This window comes from Nannospalax galili, unplaced genomic scaffold (genome assembly GCF_000622305.1).
Source record: "Nannospalax galili isolate Female #2095 unplaced genomic scaffold, S.galili_v1.0 scaffold34, whole genome shotgun sequence".
Lineage (NCBI taxonomy): Eukaryota > Metazoa > Chordata > Mammalia > Rodentia > Spalacidae > Nannospalax > Nannospalax galili.
The window spans coordinates 3065582-3085180 of record NW_008338996.1 but is presented as its reverse complement, the minus strand read 5'-3'; positions in this window follow the sequence as shown (position 1 = coordinate 3085180).

The following is a 19599-nucleotide window of genomic DNA, read 5'->3' as shown; positions in this document are numbered from 1 at the left end:
TCAAGGCCATCTGGTGGGGCGTCCTTGGCCTCCTTGATCAAGAGGACAGGTCACTCACCACCATTATAGGACATTTTGAGAGATGCTCATAGTCCCCTGGAACTAGTCGACCTAGGAGTGCAAGGAGCAAAAAGTGTCCTTCATGTCCCTCTAACCAAATTATTATAGGCCTCAAAGTATGTCTGTTAAACACCCAAGAAGGTTAGTTCCACCAGTCTGGTATTTTTAATTACTGTGTGTCGTGTAGATAAATCTTGAGCAAAGACAAGTTGTTCTCAGATAAACCTTACTTAGGCCTGTATTTCTTGATCTGCTATGTATAATTTGTGGAAGCAACCTAAGTGTCCCTCAGTTGATGAGTGGATAATGAAAATGTGGTTCATTTATACGATGGAGTTTTACTCAGCAGTAAAGAAAGATGAAATCATGAAATTTGTAGGTAAATGGATGGAACTAGAAACTATTATACTAAGTGAAGTAACACAGACTCAGAAAAAAAATCGACATATGTTCTCCCTCATATGTGGATCCTAGAACCAGACTCTGATAAATAAGTATGCAACCAGACATAACTAAAGGAACCAGGATAATGGAAAGGAAACAGGGAGGTAAAGGAAAAGAAATAACTTGAAAGAGAAGAACAGTAGGAAACAGGCCTTAATAAGGGAGATATGGATAAAAACTGGGTTAGTTTAAGGGAGAGGGGAGGGAAGGGTATACAAGGAACCTAGGGGATAAAGGTAAAGAAGGAGCTCAAGAGAGATAGGACCATAGGAGAAGGGTATTAGAAAGGGAGAAAGGGGAGAAATGGGGGCACCGTAAGTGGGAAAACCATGATGGATGGGTGAGACAATGCGAGAGATAAACAATGCCTAGCTAGTTTTGAAAGCCAGAGGGAACCATATTACTCCTACAACCTATTTATTTTTATTTTGAATGTATATTCAGCCTGCATGTATGTAAGTGTACCATGATGTTCAATGCTCACTGAGGCCAGAAGAGGGCCCCAGAGTCCCTGGAACTGGAGTTCTCCACATTTGTTAGTTGCCCTGTGGGTGCTGGGAACCAAACCCAGGTTCTCTGCAAGAGAGGCCAGTACTCTTAACCACTGAGCCATCTCTCCAGCCCACACCTATGCATTCTTATATAGTTTCTATCTCTATGCACAAAACACTTGTAAGTTTGCACATGTAAGGACCTGTAAGTTTAATTCTGGCTAGACCCATTAACAGCTAATTACAACATAGTATGCTATATATCAAAACAGGTAAAACTTAAAAATGTCTACAAAGGTGATGAAAATAGAGAAGTCAGAGTAGAAAAAAAGGGACACATTATGAAAAAGTTAGAATTTGAGAAATGATTTAAAAGATGAATATGAGGAGAAATTGACCAGAGGAAGAATTCTTGGATGGAGACTTGTACTGGGGAACATCTGGGGGCACCGACAACACAGTGGACAGTAACAGGGATGACAGAGTATATGGGCTCCAGTGATGGGGGGCTGTGGGAGGTTCCATTTGGGATGCAGATATAAAGATGAATACGATTGTTTGGTACGTTCTGTATGAAATACAAAAATAAGTATATTAAAAAATGTAAAAAAAAAAAAAAGAGGGAGAAAATCCAAGGAGAAGAATATTTGAGGGAGGAAAAAAAAAAATTTTTACCCAGGAAAAAAAAAAAAAAAAAAAAAAAAAAAAACAGAAACTTTTCCATTTCTAACATTCAATAAGAACTAAATATAAGCCTGGGCAGTGGAATAAAAATGTGGAAATATATGTAGTGAATCAATGTATTGAAAGAAAAAACATACTACAGAACTTAGCTCTAGTTCTGCCTCTGCCATGTGGGAAAATTAACTAACAGTTATTTAAAAACTTCTATATATTTTACAAAAGCCACACAATCTTGTCTTAAGCTACATCTGGAAGAGTTCAATACTCCCAAATTTGCACAGTAGAAAGAAGACACAAATCAAGTGCCAATCTTCCAGATCACAAAGTCTGTTTTCTTGATGTCTCATGTAGCTTCCAAATAATTCAAGCAGCCTCAAAGGAAGGTTCTGTGCCTTCATCTGCAAATGAAATGATTAAATCAGTCCAAGGATTTCACTTTTCAAAGCCATGCTAAATTGCAGAGAAAACTTCCCCTGGGGATCTGTGGAAGGGTATGAGCAAACCAAATGGCATTTCTATGAAGTCTCATGTTTATGTTAAAAATTCTTGAGAACATCGCAGTCTTTCTATAGCACATCTTTGCTTGGATACACATGTTCTAAACTGTACAGAGGTTAAATTACTTCCTTTCTCCATAAGCACTGAGTAAACCCAAAGTTTCTGAGCAAGATGATCAGGGTCTAGACTTAGTGCTCTGTTGCTCTGCAGTGTCAGGTGATAAAGGGCAGTAAGTGAAAATTCTTCACAGCAATAGCTCTAAAGGAAACACATCAATCTATAAATAGATAAATCAGAAAATGAGAGACTAGAATGGCCTCAAGAGGAAGGGCTTTAAAAACATGGAACATTCCTGGGGCTCACTGATGCTCCCAGGAACCCAACTATCAGGTGCACACCACATGGCTCTGCTCATGTCCCCAAGTATCACATGGATTGCTTCTGGAAACTTATCTCCCCTGAGAATCATATGTACAGATGCTCTTATAATTTCCATATAGTATTTTGATTCCTCATCATCATGAAAACCATTTAGTCTGTAAGATCCCTAAGCTATAACAGTTCTGGTTTGGGAGGGCAGTAAAGCAAAGGGAATACAAGTTGATCATGTGACTTTATTGCTTGGAGACTCAACTTCATCACTGAAAGGAAAGAGCTACACGATCTTGAAGGCTCCTTTGCAACTTAAGAAACAGATTGTCGGACATCAGCCCTACGCAGCAAGCTGTGATTTCTATGCTTGGGAAGGCAATTTGGGTTGTGTGGGAGCCACAGACATCTGCTATTCAGAGTGGACCTCTTCAGTAGTGACCCAAGTCTACACTGGACATTTCTGAGGCAGTTTAAAGGAGAGAATGAACAGCAGGACACAGAGGATCCGCAGGACAAATAATCATGCCCTTGAATCCAGTGGGAAGATGAGGAAAGGAGACTTAATTAATGACCCATCAGCTTTGATGAGCAGAGGAGCTAACAGAGCAGGCGCAACCTCCAGTCTGTGACGTGCTCAGCCCAGCCAAGTCCAGCAGCCTCTGAACCTGGCAGCAGATGTCCGTGATTCAGCATGCCTAGTGCTTTGGCTGACACATCTTGATATAGTTTCTGTCCCTTGGACTTGGGTCCTTTTCTCTCCGGGATGTGTGTCTCACTCCTTCAAAGAGAGGAGCAAGTGGCACGGAAAGGCTTTATCATGATCAGTAGCTGACTCAAGTGGGGTCAGGATGTTGACTTAGAAAATTACTGTTTTCCTAGAGTCTAAATAAATCCAGTACTAGACTCGGGTCTTTCAGGTTTAGAGAATTTAATTTAGAGCAATTGATTTATCCATTGTGGACAGGTGGACTCTATAAAGTATTTTTTGGACAGAATTTACAGCAGTTTTCTCCCCTCCAACATGATTTTATGAAAAGTTCCCTTGGTTGCTGACAAACTCCCCTGATCTTTGCAGGATCCATTCCCCATCACACAGTGCTTATGTCAAAAGATAAAAGGAAGGAATGCAGTACTCTAATTGTGGTGTCATGGATAACGAAGAGAGGAGGAGGCAGCTCTGAGCAGCCGCCCTCATGAGGGACTAGAGATTCTGTTCTGCAGGCAATTTGCTGTTTGGCTTTGATTGCTCACATGTCTTCTTTGAATCATAGCCAGAACTACTGGAAAGAGAAGATAAACGAGACGTGCAGGTTAAGTTCAAGTCCCCTACTGATTGCTTTCTCTTTTATTTAGGTGTGGAGGTTTGACATAAAAATGAAGTTAAAGTTAGGAATATTGGCACAAGGGTATGAATTGTAGATACAAAGATATATTGTGTATAGGTAAAGAAGCAAGTGGGAATATGACAGAAAGGGATGAATTTTTGGGTCTATGTATGTATGTGTGCATGTGTGTCCTCACATGTATGGGTGTGATTGCTCATGCAGAAATGTGCATGTAAAGGCTAGATGTTGCTATTACCTGTCTTCCTTGATCACTCGCCACCCAATATATTGAGGCAGGGCCTCTCATTTGAACTGAGCTCGCCAGTTTGTTCCAGGCATCCCCTGTCTCTACTTCCTGCACTGAGATCACTGGCAGACTGCCACAACTACCCAACACTTGCATGGAATCTGGGAATCTTAAACCTGGTCCTCATGCTTGCACACCAAGTGTTTTAATCACTGAGTTCATCTCTTCAACCGCCCAGCGAAAATGATTTTAATGGTTACAGAAAGATCAATGGTTTCTGCAAAGGTCCAGAGAGTAAACATCTTGGGCTTTAGGAGCCAAATGGACTGTGCTGAAGGTACAGAGCCATGCTACTCAAGTGCAAAAGCAGCTGTAGGCAGTATACAAATGAATGATCACACAGTTACAAAAGGAGGTGGCAGCCAGATTTGGTGCATAGCTGTAACTTCTGGATCCCCAATCTGAACTAAGTGATGACTATTTCCCTGCTAACATGCTAGGCTGCTTTATCATGACTTGTTGCTAGAACCAAATACCTAACAAGAGGTAATTGAGGGGAAGAAAGGAGTTATTTGAGCTTGCAGTTTGAGGAGATGTGGTCCACCACGGAGATGTAACCCAACATGGCATCAAAGTGCTGCAGCTGGGACGCCTCACCTCATATCTTAGGGGAACAAGAAGTGTAGGGCCAAGCTGTAGACTTTCATGGCCCTCTGCTAGTGACACACTTCCTCCAGTGAGGCTTTACATTCTAAAGGATCCACAGCCATCCAAACAGTACCACCAGCAGCTGGGGACCAGGGGTTCAAACACATTAGCCTATGGAAAATATTTCAAATTCATACCATAACAGATCATCACAATATCCAATATGTAGCTCTCTGGAACATATTCCACAGAGAAGCATCCAAAAATTTAAGAGAGAGGGAGTTAATAATAATAAACATTGTCCGAAAAAGTACTATGTGAAGTCATGACCAAGAACTCACCATCTCTACATGTGTCAGTCAATGAGAAAGGCATTGTTTGAACTCCTTCTTCCTCTTTATTAGAAATAGCCATGTGACTTACTTTATCTCCTACAATATGAACACACACATATAAGTTTCACTCCTAGAAGTGTACCTTTTATACTGGTGACAAAGTCTCTACAATCATGAGTTCATATGTTGATATGGGCATGTGACAGGACAGAAGCCAGGGCATGGGGGAATCCTGCACTGGAGCTTTATTGGTCTTCAATCAATTTTATATTGATTAAAATGAAAGCATTTCCATTGCATTGAACCAATGAGAGTATGGGGGAATTTCGATATCATTTGCTATAGCATAACTTAGTATGATATCACTGGTGCCGAAACTGAAGGTCAGTCTAGGAGTGAATAGCTCACCAAGAAGCTATATATCAAAAACACGAAGCCATGGCAGGATCAAACCTGGATCTTTCCAACTCCAAAGCTGCTTGTTCCTCTGAGCTAGATAGCTTCAGTTGCCACCTTGACATGCCTGGGTGAAGGAAACCTCAACTAAGGAATCCTCTCCATTGAGCTGGCCTGTGGCCATGTCTGTGGGACATTTTCTTGATTGTTGAGTGATATGAAGAGGGCTTGGCCCACTGTGGGTAGGTGGTCTTATATAAGAAAGCAGGCTGAGCACCAGCCAGGGAAGCAAGCCAGTAAGCAGCATTCCTCTATAGTCTGTGCTTCGGCTCCTGCCACTCCTATCCTGACATCTCTCATTGATGAACTGTGACCTGGGAGATGTAAGATAAAATAAACCCATTCCTCCCTATGTTGGTTTTGATCAGTGCCTTTTTCACAGCAATAGGAAGAAACTAGAACATCCTCAAAATGTATTCTTTGCATAGTTTCTGAATTCTCCCATCCATTCAACCTTTCTCTTGCCCTGTTCCATTCACTTTGTTCTTAGTATTCACTTGTTGGTCATTCAACATCCTTCCTTTTCTAAGTCTGGGGAGCTGTGACTTCCAATCTTGCCTAGATGGATGCTTCCCACATTTTAGGTCTCAATTTAAACTTTTCTTTCCTTAGACATTCTCTCAAGATCATATAAAATGTCCCCATTTTTAACTGTGCCTCTTCTTCATTCCTTCTCAACCATTGTTTCAATTTGGGCTTGTGTATGTGTTTAGTTATATATTCATTGTCTGGTTTTCCAAGGAGGGTCAGAACTACAATATTCTTGATCTAGAAGATGCTCTCTTAACACAAGGCCTAGCATACAGTAACTGCTCAGTTTTGACTGAGTGAAAATCTACTTCATCTTTCATACTAATCTTGGATATAAACAACTGGAAAGGTTGTGGGCTTCTGTTCTAGTTCCTTTCTTATTGCTGTGATAGAAACATTGACCAAAACCAACTTGGGGCAGAAAGAGTTTATTTAGCTTGTAAGCAGGGTCCATCATCAAGGGAAGTCAAAGCAGGAATCTAGAGCACAGACCATGGAGGAACGCTGGTTACTGGCTTGCTCCCTGGCCTGTGCTCATCCTGCTTTCTTATACAACAAAGGACCACTTGCCTGAGGTGGCACTGCCCACAGTGGGCTGGGCCCTTCCACATCACTCAACAATCAAGAAAATGTTCCATAGACAGGACCACAGGCCAATCCAATATAGTCAGTTCTTCAACTGAGGTATCCTCTAACCAGATGTGTCAAGAGAACAACTAAAGCTATCCAGCGCAATTGACTCCTTATCAACATAACAAGAACATTGTTGTTAAATCACAATGTTTCCATTGCTTGTCTCCAAGATACGATGTCAATATTAATATCACAACATAAAACAGTACAACTCTAAAAGTCCCACAGTCCTAAAAATCCAAATACTTTAAAAGTTCAAAGTCTCTGGGATAGAGAGATGGCTCAAGAGTTAAGAGCACTGACTGTTCTAGCAGAGGACCCAAGTTCGATTCCCAGCACCCACATGGCAATTAACAGTGGTCCATAACTCCAGTTCCAGGGGAATCCGACCTCTTCTGACCTCAAGGGCATTGCAGGACACGGGTGCACTTAAATATATGCAGGCAATACACTCATACACATAAACAAATAAAATAATAAAATACTTTTTGGAAAGGTCAAAGTCTCTTTTAACTCTGGGCTCCTGTAAAATCCAAAACAGGGTAAGTACTGTCTTATTTCAAAAGGGAAGAATCATGCACACATAAGCAAAACCAAAGTCCAGCTGTGTGGACATTTGAGATTCACACATGAACTTCTGGGCTCCACAGGGCTTCAGCAGCTCTGTTTCTCTGGCTCTTCCCTCTACAGGACTCACAGCTTGTCTCACAGGCTCAGGCTGCCTCCACTCCACACCTGCTGCTTCCCTTCATGGTTGTCTCATGGTCCTGGCATCTCCAATATGCTGGGGTCTCTACTGAAACTGAGACTGCACCTTGACCAATGAACTCTTCTGGCCTTTCAGTGTGCAAAGCCTCAGATTATCTCCATGATCCCTTCAATCCTGGAGGTCTTCAGCACATCTGAGGCTGCACCTTCACCGATGGCCTTTTCTGGCCTCTCACAGTGCCAAGCCTCATTAGCTCTCCAGGACCCCTTCATGCCTTCAAAACCATTACCAAGTAGGAGACTCTTACACATTATGAAGTCCTTTTTCCAGCTTGAAATGGAGCCCTGTGGACCACAGCTTCTCTGTGTTGACCCTGAGGAAATACTTCCCAGAAGATTTCACCTCAGTGATTCCAGTTCCTTGTTACTCACAACTGATCTCCAGCCACATCTTATCAGTATAAATGTCCGATTTTGGAATGTTTCACTTCCAAAAATTCTTAATTTGAAACAAACAACTCTGATGGAGTCTTTGCTTCCCATTGAAGTTTCACAAACCAGGCCTCCATCATCTACACCTCTTTCAGCATTATCTTCCAAGTTCTTATAAAACAGCTCCCTGAGCTCCAAGCAATTTTCTAGTCCAAAGCTCCCAAAACTTCCACAGTCCTCCCAGACATACATGGTCAGTTCTGTCACAGCAATACCCCACTCCTAGTACCATTTTTTGTTCTAGTTTCTTTCTTATTGATGCAATAAAAACACTGACCAAAACCAACTTGTGGTGGAAAGGGATTATTTGACTTACAAGCCCAGTTTATCATCAAGGGAAGCCAAGGTAGGAACTTGGAGCACAGACCATAGAGGAATGTTACTTACTGGCTTGTTCCCCTGGCCTGTGCTCGTTCTACTTTCTATTGCTGTGATAAAAGAACACCAACCAAAGCCAACTTGGAGAAGAAAGGATTTGTTTTAGCATATCTCTCAGGTCACAGTTCATCGCTGAGGGAAGTTAAAGGAGAAACTCAGGGCAGGAACCTGGAGCACAGACCATGGAGGATAGCTGCTTACTGACTTGTTCTCCTGGCCTATGTTCAGTCTGTTTTCTTATACAACACAGGGCCACCCACCCAGAGTGGCAATTCCCACAGTGTGCTGGGTCCTCCCACATCACTAAACAATCAAGAAAATGCCCTACAGACGTGACCACAGGTCAATCCAATGTAGTCAGCGCCTCAGTTGAGGTTCACTGTAGCCTAGTGTGTCAAGTTGACAATTAAAACTATCCAACACGTCTCCAAAATTCAACCTTGTACTTACTAGCTGTGTAGGTCTGTACAAAGAGGCATAAGCCAAAACACCTTGGCCTACTCACACTGCAGCAGAAATGACTTCTCTGATAAAATGGAGATTATCATATAGCCTTATACGTACAAAATAACAGGGGTGTTGGATATAGCCAGTGTTTCTCTAACTGTACTAAATAATCATTTATGTGATTAAAAAATTACCAGATTCATATTTACTTGATGATTATTTAAGGCATCACTAATGATTTATTGATTTTTTAAAAGACTATATTAATGAAAAACTAAAATTAAACCAAAAGCAGCAACAAGCTATGGTGGAAAGAGAATTCTAATTTGGAAGCAGCGTCTGAAACTCAGAAAATTGTCACTAGGGAAGGAAAGTAAAACTTCTAAGGTGAGGGGATGGAGAGATGGCTCAGCAGTTAAGAGCACTGACTGCTCTTGCAGAGGTCCTGGGTTTGATTCCCAGCACCCACATGGTGGCTACGAACCATCCTTAACTCCAGTTCCAGGGGAATCCAAAGCCCTCTTCTGACCTTCACAGCACTGCACAACACGGGCGTACTTATATACATGCAGGCAATACACTCATACACATAAAATAAAAATAATACAATATTTTTTTAAAAAACTAAGTTTGTGTGTGTGCATGCACACATGCACATGTGTGTATGCACGTGCATACGTATGTGGTATGTATGCATGCACCCATGTGTGAGGTAAAACCCATTCAAAGCATAAGAATATAGCAAGTAACCGTGTATTGGTTAATAGTGAGCTACTTAAGAAAGACAGTGTGGTGTGGTAAACTGCTCTTGATTTTTGCAATTCTGCATAATTTGGGTGAAAAAAAATGAAACACATCACCCACTATCTATACAATACTGATTAAATCACCTGCAGTCTCCAAATCTCAAATGTCTCTTCTATAAATGGGAGTGATAGCCACTATCTCATCTAGAGATTATGAGCATCAGATACTTTTGTCAGGTATTTGATGAAAGCTTAGCCTTCTAATGAGTGCAAAGGCTACTAAGTGGCCTGGTGGTGAGCAGCTCTGAGCAGTGGATTTGTTGGGCCCTGTATAAAGCCCACCTTCTGGGTGCTTCAGAGGCTGGCAAATGCTCACATAAACCAGTTGTGCCCCCTCCTTCTCCACATCTGAGCTGATCCACTCTAGCAGGGACATATGTTCCTTCCAAGCCTCTGCTTCAGATCTCCAGGGAAGTAACAGCACAGCAGTGTGGGGAGCTGGCACACTTCTGCCCAGCCCTAGCCCTGAAAAATGCTCTGTGTTCCTTCTGCCTCAGAGGTGTTATGTAAATAGGAAGCTTTAATTACTATAATTAGCCCATGCTCTCACTTCTTAACAAGAGTGGTCACACCTGACTCTGCAGCAACTGACTCTGAATCTGGCCAGCTGAGCCCTTGGAAGGAAAAATAAAAAGGTGAGAGATGGAAGGAATTGGGTTGATGACGGTGAATTTGCCAAGTGGGCAAGACACCAGAATAGCTGCCTCCAGCTGGGGTAGACAAAACAGGGTGGAAAGTAAAAGCCTACCATTCAGTCATTGATAATTCCTCATGGCATGGAACACCTGAAGATTTATAAGACATCTGGATGTTGAGCATTCAATTCTCACGCTGCAGAAACTGTCCAGAATCAAATGGTTAAATGCTTTGGATTCAGATGTGCTCCAGATTAGAGCACAAGCTGTGCCACTTACCAGCTGTGTGTCCTTGAACACATGCCATCACCTCTCTGAACATCTTCCCAGTACACAGGAACAATGTGAAGATTTGATGAGAGAATGTATGGTGCAGCACGGTGTCTTGCATCTGAAAGACCCTGTTGTGTGTCACCTTTTGTAATCCCCACAGCATTCACTTTAAGTTTGAGTTCATAACAAATTTAAATATTATGGAACAGGTTCAGAGAAGGTGATAAAGTCCCTTTCTGTGGTTTGGAGGAGGCAACAGTGTACAGAGTAAATGCCCAGTGTACTTCCAGCCTGCAGGAGCTTGGAAGAACAAGAACTTTAGAGCAATGATTACATTAGTGGCAGCACCATGTATTAGTTACTTTTGTGTAATGTGACCACAATGCCTGAGAATAGCTCAGTGGAAGGATTTATTTTGACTCAATGTTTCAGAGGGTTTATTCCATGGTCACTTGACTCCATGCACTTGGGCAGAATGTCACTGCAAAGGGATGGTGTACCAGAGAAAGTTTCGTACTTCTTAATGGACAGGAAGAAGAGAACAACAAAGGAGACAGGGAACAGCTGCACCCTTCAAAGTCACAACCCCAGTGTCCTCGCTCTCTACTAGACCCCACCTCCTAAAGCTTCTAGAATGTCCCAAAACACTGTCACCAACTGGACAGCAAACCTTTCACACATCAGCCTAGAGAGGACAATTCATATTCAAACAAAATATAACACAATAGTTATTAAAACCACCTCTTTGGGAGAATACTATGAGCACCACCCACTCTTAGCATCTGACCCATATAACAGCGCCATTTAATGCAATGTTTCTAAGCCACATCATAGTTATGCCTGAATTGAAAGACAATCTGACTCTTGGCATTTGTTTTAAGGCCAACAGCGGAGCTGAACTGCTGAGAACCTGTTCCTTCAGATATCTCTCACAACTGTGCTCCTGATCATGAAATGGGGAAGTAGAAGTCAGGACCCACCCTTGTCCTGTCAGAGAATATTGGGCTTTGATATCTAGACCTGGAATATCACAGACACAGAATTACAGTCCTCTCAATTTTTCTCATTGTTTTCAGTGAGATGAGCACACTGCTTCCAGGGCTTCGCTATGTCAGCTGTGCATATGCATTCCAACTCCATCTTACTCTGTCTTGGATGGAGAGCAAGGAGAGACCCTAAGGGATTAAGGTCAGGTGCCCAGGTCACAAAGGAGCAGATGGATCAGTGAGCCTATTGACATTATAAACAGTAACTTTTTGGTTGCAAGGTTAGGTAGAAGTCTTTAGTCCAGATTATGTCCCTATTGTAAAGTCATTCCTATGATTTGGTCTTCCCCAACAGCTATGAGAATCTAAGAACAGAGAGTCAAAATGAGTGCTTTCCAATGCCAGTGTGCAAGGGAATATCCTAAGACTCTCCACAAAAGGCAGTTGGTCTGGGCAAAACACATGCAAGACTCACAATCTTTAATAAACTTGCTGATGATTACAATGGTCTGAACTCCATATTATGAGCAGCAAGGGCTTGAATGGCTTGTTTAACTTCACCCAGTTATCAAGAGGGAAGGGATTTGAACTCATGTGCCTTAAACACCAGAGCCTGTATTCTTTTCTCTATCCTAATATATTTTACAAAGGAATATATTTTACAGAGTAGGTATTAGTGGAGAAATGTTGTCAGAAAGGATAGCTTCCTCTAAACAGAAGATCTGCTTTAATGGATAAATAGACTCATTTTTAATAAAGAACATTGACTTACTTCTGAACCGTATACTCAGTTTCTTAAAAGCTCTTGGTTTAAGTAAGAAAATTAACTCTTTCTGGTTGCTTCTTTACATATTTGATTAGCAAACTTTTTACTTTATTTAAGGAAATTGCAAACTCTGAGTTACTAAATAAAAAATAAGGAAATTTTGCCATATTGACTGCAGGCTTGCTATAACATTGATGTTACATTCTGCACACCAATATAGATTTGTAAATAAGACCCAAAAATGAATTCTATGCTTCAAAAGGGTGGGTGACTACATCTTCAGTCAAAGTCAGAGTGAACTTTATATACAAAGTAAATTTCAGTGAGCTTCTATTACTTGTGATTTTGGGTCTAGCGTACCTGCTACTTCTAGTATTAAAATAAAAGAATGTTAAGCCAAGAAAGGGCTTTAAAAGTAGGCTATCTGCCGGGCATGGTGGCGCATGCCTTTAATCCCAGCACTTGGGAGGCAGAGGCAGGCAGATCTTTGTGAGTTGCGGGCCAGCCTGGTCTACATAGTGAGCTCCGGGCCATCTGGGGCTACAGGGAGACCCTGTCTCAAAAAGACAAAAAAAAAAGGTAGGCTATCTATAAGATTGTTATAAACCCTAGAGCAAATAGTAAGAAAGTGACAGAAGTATATTATGAAAAAAAGCAAGGAAATTTAAATGTTATTGCTAGAAAATATTCACTCAGGACAGACAAAAGCAGGTCCAGAAACACAGAGGAATAAATGAGACACACAGAAAGTCTATATAGTTTTAGCAGTTCCTGTGCAGGGCTGAATTTGCTATGACCACACTGAAAACATTCTCCTGCTTGTTTCGTTTGGACTTCAAGGAAAGTTTGGGTTTTTGTTTTGTTTTGTTTTAGCATGTATTAAATTTGTATGAATGGAGCAAGCAAGCACCATTTTTAATGATGAAATTTTCTAAGAATTACCCTGAAAATTAGATCTAGCACATATTCAACATTATCCTTGTGACACTGGCTAATTCCACAATATAAAAAAAGAAAACTGAGTCAAATGTTACAAAGAGGAATACAAAGTAGCAGAAAGGCAGGATGGCATGTAGTAAAGAGAGTGTAAGATGAAGTCAGCCTTGGGTTTACACCTTGCCTTTTTTGTTTGCTATCTGAGAAACTCTAGGAAAGATTATTAACATTAACCTTCAGTTACTCCATCAATAAAATTAAGATTCTAGACTAGAAAGATGATTGAGTGGTTAAGAACACTTGCTGCTCTTGCAGAGGACCTAGTTTCTATTCCTAGCACTCACATGGTAGCTCATATCCATCTATAACTTCAGTTACAGAGGATCAGATGTCCTTTTCTGACCTCCAGGGACACTGCACACATGTGGCAGACATATACATATGCAGGAAAAACACATAAAATACAAATAAATCTTTCTTTAAAAAATTAAGATTCTAAAAGTCAAGTATAAGGGTACATGCATGTAATCCCAGCGCTGAAGAAAGTGATGTAAACATTTTGCCACAAATCCAAGACTCACCAGGACTACAAAGCATAACCCTGTCTCAAAATCCTATGTATAAAATTCTGGTAATGAGTAGCATCCAAACATTTAAGATTGTTCTGAACTGAATTAAGAACCATAAAATATCTACAGCATATAAATTCTGCATCCTTGTTCACTGTTACTCAAGCAGTATGATTTTTCGTAATTCATGAGAAAATTCAAAAGATTGAACAGCTTTGCCACTCTAGTTAATAATAATGGAACCCCACAAAATCCTACTGTGAACACAAAGGGATTCATATGGACTCATTATTCCTTGATTATTGAATCAAGGAAATCACACAAAAAGACAAATGAAACTGTGAATCTGAAAAGTATCTAATTCTGAATATTCAGGAAAGGAGTTAAGCTTAGATATAGAGAAGTGATGATGTTCCAGAGCTAAGGACTCCATCCTCACTGGGTAGAGGTAGAGAAGAAAGGTCTAGATGAGCTCACATTGCACCTCACTGTGAGGCTCTGTGAAGATGAGCAAAGCCCACTGGACCCCTGAGCACTCAGTGACTGTAGACTGTCATCAGAGTCCCCACTGTAGCAATCGATGCAGAAAGTGTACATCTTATCCCACTGATTTCACTGTTCCTACAATCTCACTGTACCCATCTGGTATATTCTTTGTGTCCTCCTTACCACCATTTATCTTCCCCTGAAGGGAATACCTTTCCTCCTTCCACCCTATGACCAAATACCTCCTTTTTGTTCAAGATCTCTCTCAAATGGCTCCTCCTCTGCGAAGCCTTCCCTGGCTCCCCCATGCAGTGTTAAAAACTTGTTCTTTGTCCGTGTTATACCCATATTTAACTGAAATAGGAATTAGAGGTTGAAGGACTCAAATAGACGTTTCTATTCACCAACTAATTGTTTGATTTACTTGCTGAATTTCTTTGTTCAGATGAAACCACAGAGCTCCAAAATGCATCTCCTGCTTCTTCCAGAGAATGCATTAAGCTCTTGGAATGGGGCCAAACTCTCAACACCCTAAACAGGAGATTTTCCCCATGAACTTATTCTGCAACCAACTCCCAGATGAGAATTTATAGAAGGTTCTTAGCTTCACAGGAACTCAAGGGGGAAAACTTTGGAGAGGAAATGAGGTAAACACACAAATAGAGATACAATGTTGTCTTGAATTTCATTTCCCTAGGAATTTGGACTTAGAGCAGATGTTTGCAAAGCAGTGTTCAACTACGAGAGTAGGAAGATGATGAACTATTCCTGGGCATCCAAGGAAGATAAGAAGCGCTTAAGATGTGCTCAGTTTATTCTGATTCTGCAAACATTCAGGCCATGTTTAGCAGGTCCAAAATAAAAACTGCTTTAGTTTCAATGGGAAGAAAGCCTAAAACAATGCATGATAATGATGCTTTCAGCAGCACAACCTGACATCACCTTGCTCTGTAAATAAAATAACTAATCTACAAGGAAACAGAATCTAAGACTCAGCTCTTCAAGTGTCTCTTTTCCCTTCAATCACTCATTCATAAATACCTGACGTCTCTGCAATGTTATATGAGGTGATGGGGAGATGGTACTTGACTTTAGCTTGTAGTTTAGTGGTTGTTGAATCAAGCACAAAATCATGACCTCAAAAATACCTGGGAAGCTACAATTATGGTCAGTGTGATAAAAGAATGCAGAAGGCAGCCCGAATATACAATTGTGGGATTTAGCTAGGTCAAATGTGGAGAAAGAGATTCACCTGAGATTGAAGCGTTAATAGAGGCGTAAAAGTGAAGAGTAAGGTCTAAGGCATTTTGGGACATCTTGGTCACATGTAAGAAAGTTCTGTGGAAGAACGGAGTTTGGCAGCTTTAAGAAATAAGAGGAAACACAGTAAAACCAGCAAGTGCTAGGCATTCAGTGGCACAAGCACTAACATGAGGGAGACTGTAGAGATGGACTAACAGTGATGAGCACTTTAGCATCACTATTGCAGAGGATCCACGTATGGTTCACAGTACCCACATGGCAGCAAACAACCACCCATAACTCCAGTTCCAGAGGATCCAACATGTACTCTGGTCTCCAAGATCATTGCATGCATGTGATACACTTATATATATGGAAGCAAAATATTCATACACATTTAAAAAACTTTTTTTAGAATTAAAAATATGGTGGTAAGGTAGAAACTATATGTATCAAGCCTTCATAGAGTGTATGGGTGATTATAAGCTTCATTCCCACAGCACTTAAAGCAATTAAACAGGGGGATGACATGGTGACATAGTCAGAATTTGCATTTAAGAATTTCTATATAACAAAGAGAGGATAAATAATGTGTAGGTGGTATAAAAAGCCAAAGAAAATGTAGTAATTAATAAGCCTATTGAATAATAAACATGATACATTATAAATGTGAGTGCATGTGTATAGCTGAAGGCCACATAACAAAAATAGCAGGGCCAGGCAAAGGAAACGTCTCTTTGAGTTATTGGTTAGGGTAGTCTAAGTGACTCCCAAAACAATACAAGTTATTGCCACAACCCTTTGATTGCCTCCCTGAACAGGAAGATAAGACCCTATTGCTGAAGATAGGCCATACTTCAGGCACACGACTTGGAGTAATAGAGCCAGAGCTGACTTCGAAGCCTCCTCCCAGATTAGCTCTCATAGCATCAGAAGATACTTTGCAAGTTGCCAAGGTAGAAAAACAATGGATGATTCTACCTAGCTGTAATGCATATGAACCACAATGACAGGCCCAGAAAATTACTTCTATTGGTGCAGTGGCACTTTTATTTTGGGAGTAATCAACAGCTATCTAATTGGATGTACAGTCCACTCAATGGGAGAGAATTCATGTGTGGTGCTATAAGCATAATCAAGTACATATGGATGGAGAGGTCACAGACCCAATAAAAAAACCTACTTCTGTCACTTCCTTAGACCAACATAATTTCTTGCTATATGTTTAATATGTATTCTTATATTTATAAACAAGTGTCCCTCTCACCTCTCATCAAAGAAGATTCTTTTAGCAACCAATGAGACTGTTACAAAGCTCTACAACTGGTCAAATGCAGAAAACAATTAACTGTGAGGTGCCCTGCCCTAAGAGACACATCTACAATGTACCTTCTACACCCAAGACTCAGTGTTGTAGAGATTGAAGAAAAGGGCATGGATGAATGTGAGAACCAGAAGGACAAGACATCTGCTGCTAGTTAGTCCATACTAGACACGATAAGGAAGCTACACCAATAAAATCTCCATAGTATGCTAGTCTAACAAGAGCTGCATGTTGACAAAACCAGGGTGGATGGGGGAAATGTCACAGGTTCCCACCTCAAGATGAGGAGTTAAAGGCAAAAATGGATGCTGAGGGAGAGAGAGAGAGAGAGAGAGAGAGAGAGAGAGAGAGAGAGAGAGAGAATCAGTTTTCTCAAGGGACTAGATCACTGAAAAGGTTATCTAATTCTAAGTGGGCAGCCTTAGACCCAGATACACATGAGCACTACTAAATGGATTCAGTGTATCATATATATATATATGTATATATAATTATATGTACTATATATGTATGTATTTATATAATCAGGTCCCCTGCCAGCCTTGGACACAGGCAGGTTCCAATTCCTCTGACTCAGATCTCTGGACTAACTTCATAAGCTAGACTAGCTAAATACCCTAGCATAGATTGCTAAGTCCCTCCTCAGGCGGACCTCCCACCCCGTCTTCCCTGGCTCCTGATCAGCCAGACAGACATGCCCAGCCAACCTGACCAACGTACCTACTACCCTGTCCTACCATCCAGACTAATCTGCTACTGTGCAAGAACCTAAAACATAGTAAAACTATACCATTAAGGCAGGGGTCATGACTTTAATAGCAGCACTTGGAACACACTTATAATTGCTTACATAAAATCCATAATTTTACATATTTGTCTGCCTAAACAGCCACGTCTAGCTTTTCTTACTACAACTAATTACAACATACTAAACTTCCAGTTTCCAGCACCTACTGAACACCTGTCGATGGATAACGGCCTTTCTGATAGCCAAATCTTTCCCTTGATGAGTGAATAAAATATCACTCAACTCTTCACAGTGAGTGCCACATGGCCTCATTTCTCCATTAGGGGCTTATCATGGGCTTACTGATTATGTATTATTAAATGATAATTTATGATAGAAAACAAGATTTTTGTCTCTCAGTTGGGCCTAACCTAAAATCAGAAAGACATAAGGCTGAATGCCATTATCCTAAATATCAGGGTACAAACAGGTCAAAACACATAAAATAGAATTCTTTAAAAAATTGATGGAGAAAGAGTCATTAGCTACAGTTGTGTATACACTGGTGATCTCACCAGGCTCCAATGAACAGTTCCACACTCATGGTCACAGACAGCCCTGGTGACACTCAGCGGGTCACAAAACAGAACAAAATGACATAAATGGGAGAAAGAGACTTGTATGGAAGAATGGGGGTTGATGGGACTGGGAGGGAGATCAGTAAGGGTAGATGTGAGAGTAATCAGAATGCATTACACACGTGTGAAGTTGTCAGTGAAGCAATTTAATTAAAAATATAGATTAAAATAAATTAATAAAATAAAAAGATGTTTTATAGCTTCAAAACAATAATAAATTAAAAGATTCTTTAGGCCTTAAAATGATTAAGATTATACACTAGGCCAAAATATAATATGACACTGATAGGGGAAAAAAATGAAAGCTTTATAAGATCAGGTACAAGGTAAGTCTGCCTACTTTCACAACTTTTATTCAATATAACACTTGAAGTGCTAGTCACAGCAATAAAACAAGAGAAAAAAAAATACATGGTGTCCAAATTGGAAAAGAAGAAATCAAATTAACACTGTTTGCAGATAAGATAAAGTTATGTAGTAAAAAATACTCAAGATACTTTGAAAAGCAAAACTTTAAAGCTAATTAATGCATTTAGCAAAAACATGTTACAAGTCAATGTATAAAAATCAGTATGTCACCATTTACCAGGAAGTTATCTAAAATATAAATTTAAAAGGAAATCACAGTTACAACAGCTATCAAAATTATAGCTAGTAAAAATTTTAACTAAAGAGGTAGAAAATCAACAGAATAAAAATTAGGCAACATTTTGATAGAAATATAAAATGACAAATAAATAATATAAAGACACATTGTGTTAAAAATATTCAATTTATGACCATCCTCAGGCCTCTTGGGGTAAGCCTATAGCGCAGCTCTCCACACCGGGACTCCCTAAAGCACATTCACCCTTCCATCCCTCCCGCGGTTCTATACTCCTAGTTTGGGCCCTGCGCCATTCCTAGTCTTGGGGCCCCAGACACCTGGGGAACCAATACTGCTTCCTGATCCTTCTCACCCAGACCAACTCAGTCCCTTTCTTGGGTTCCAGGAGCACCGCTTCTGGTCCTGGCCCCACCCTCACCCCTCTCGGCTTCCCTGGGCCTGCACCACTGGCTAACTCTCCTAGCCTGCACTACCATCCTCAGGCCTCTTGGGGTAAGTCTATAGCGCAGCTCTCCGCACCAGGACTCTCTAAGCCACATTCACCCTTCCATCTCTCCCCCCACCCCCACCGTTCTATACTCCTATTTTGGGCCCTGCGCAATTCCTAGTCTTGGGGCCCCAGACACCTGGGGAACCAATAATGCTTCCTGATCCTTCTCACCCAGACCAACGCAGTCCCTTTCTTGGGCTCCAGGAGCACTGCTTCTGGTCCTGGCCCTGCCCTCACCTCTCTCTGCTTCCCTGGGCCTGCACCACCGGCTAACTCTCCTATCCTCAGGCCTCTTGGGGTAAGTCTATAGCGCAGCCCTCCACGCCCGGACTCCCTAAGCCACATTCACCCTTCCATCCCCCCAT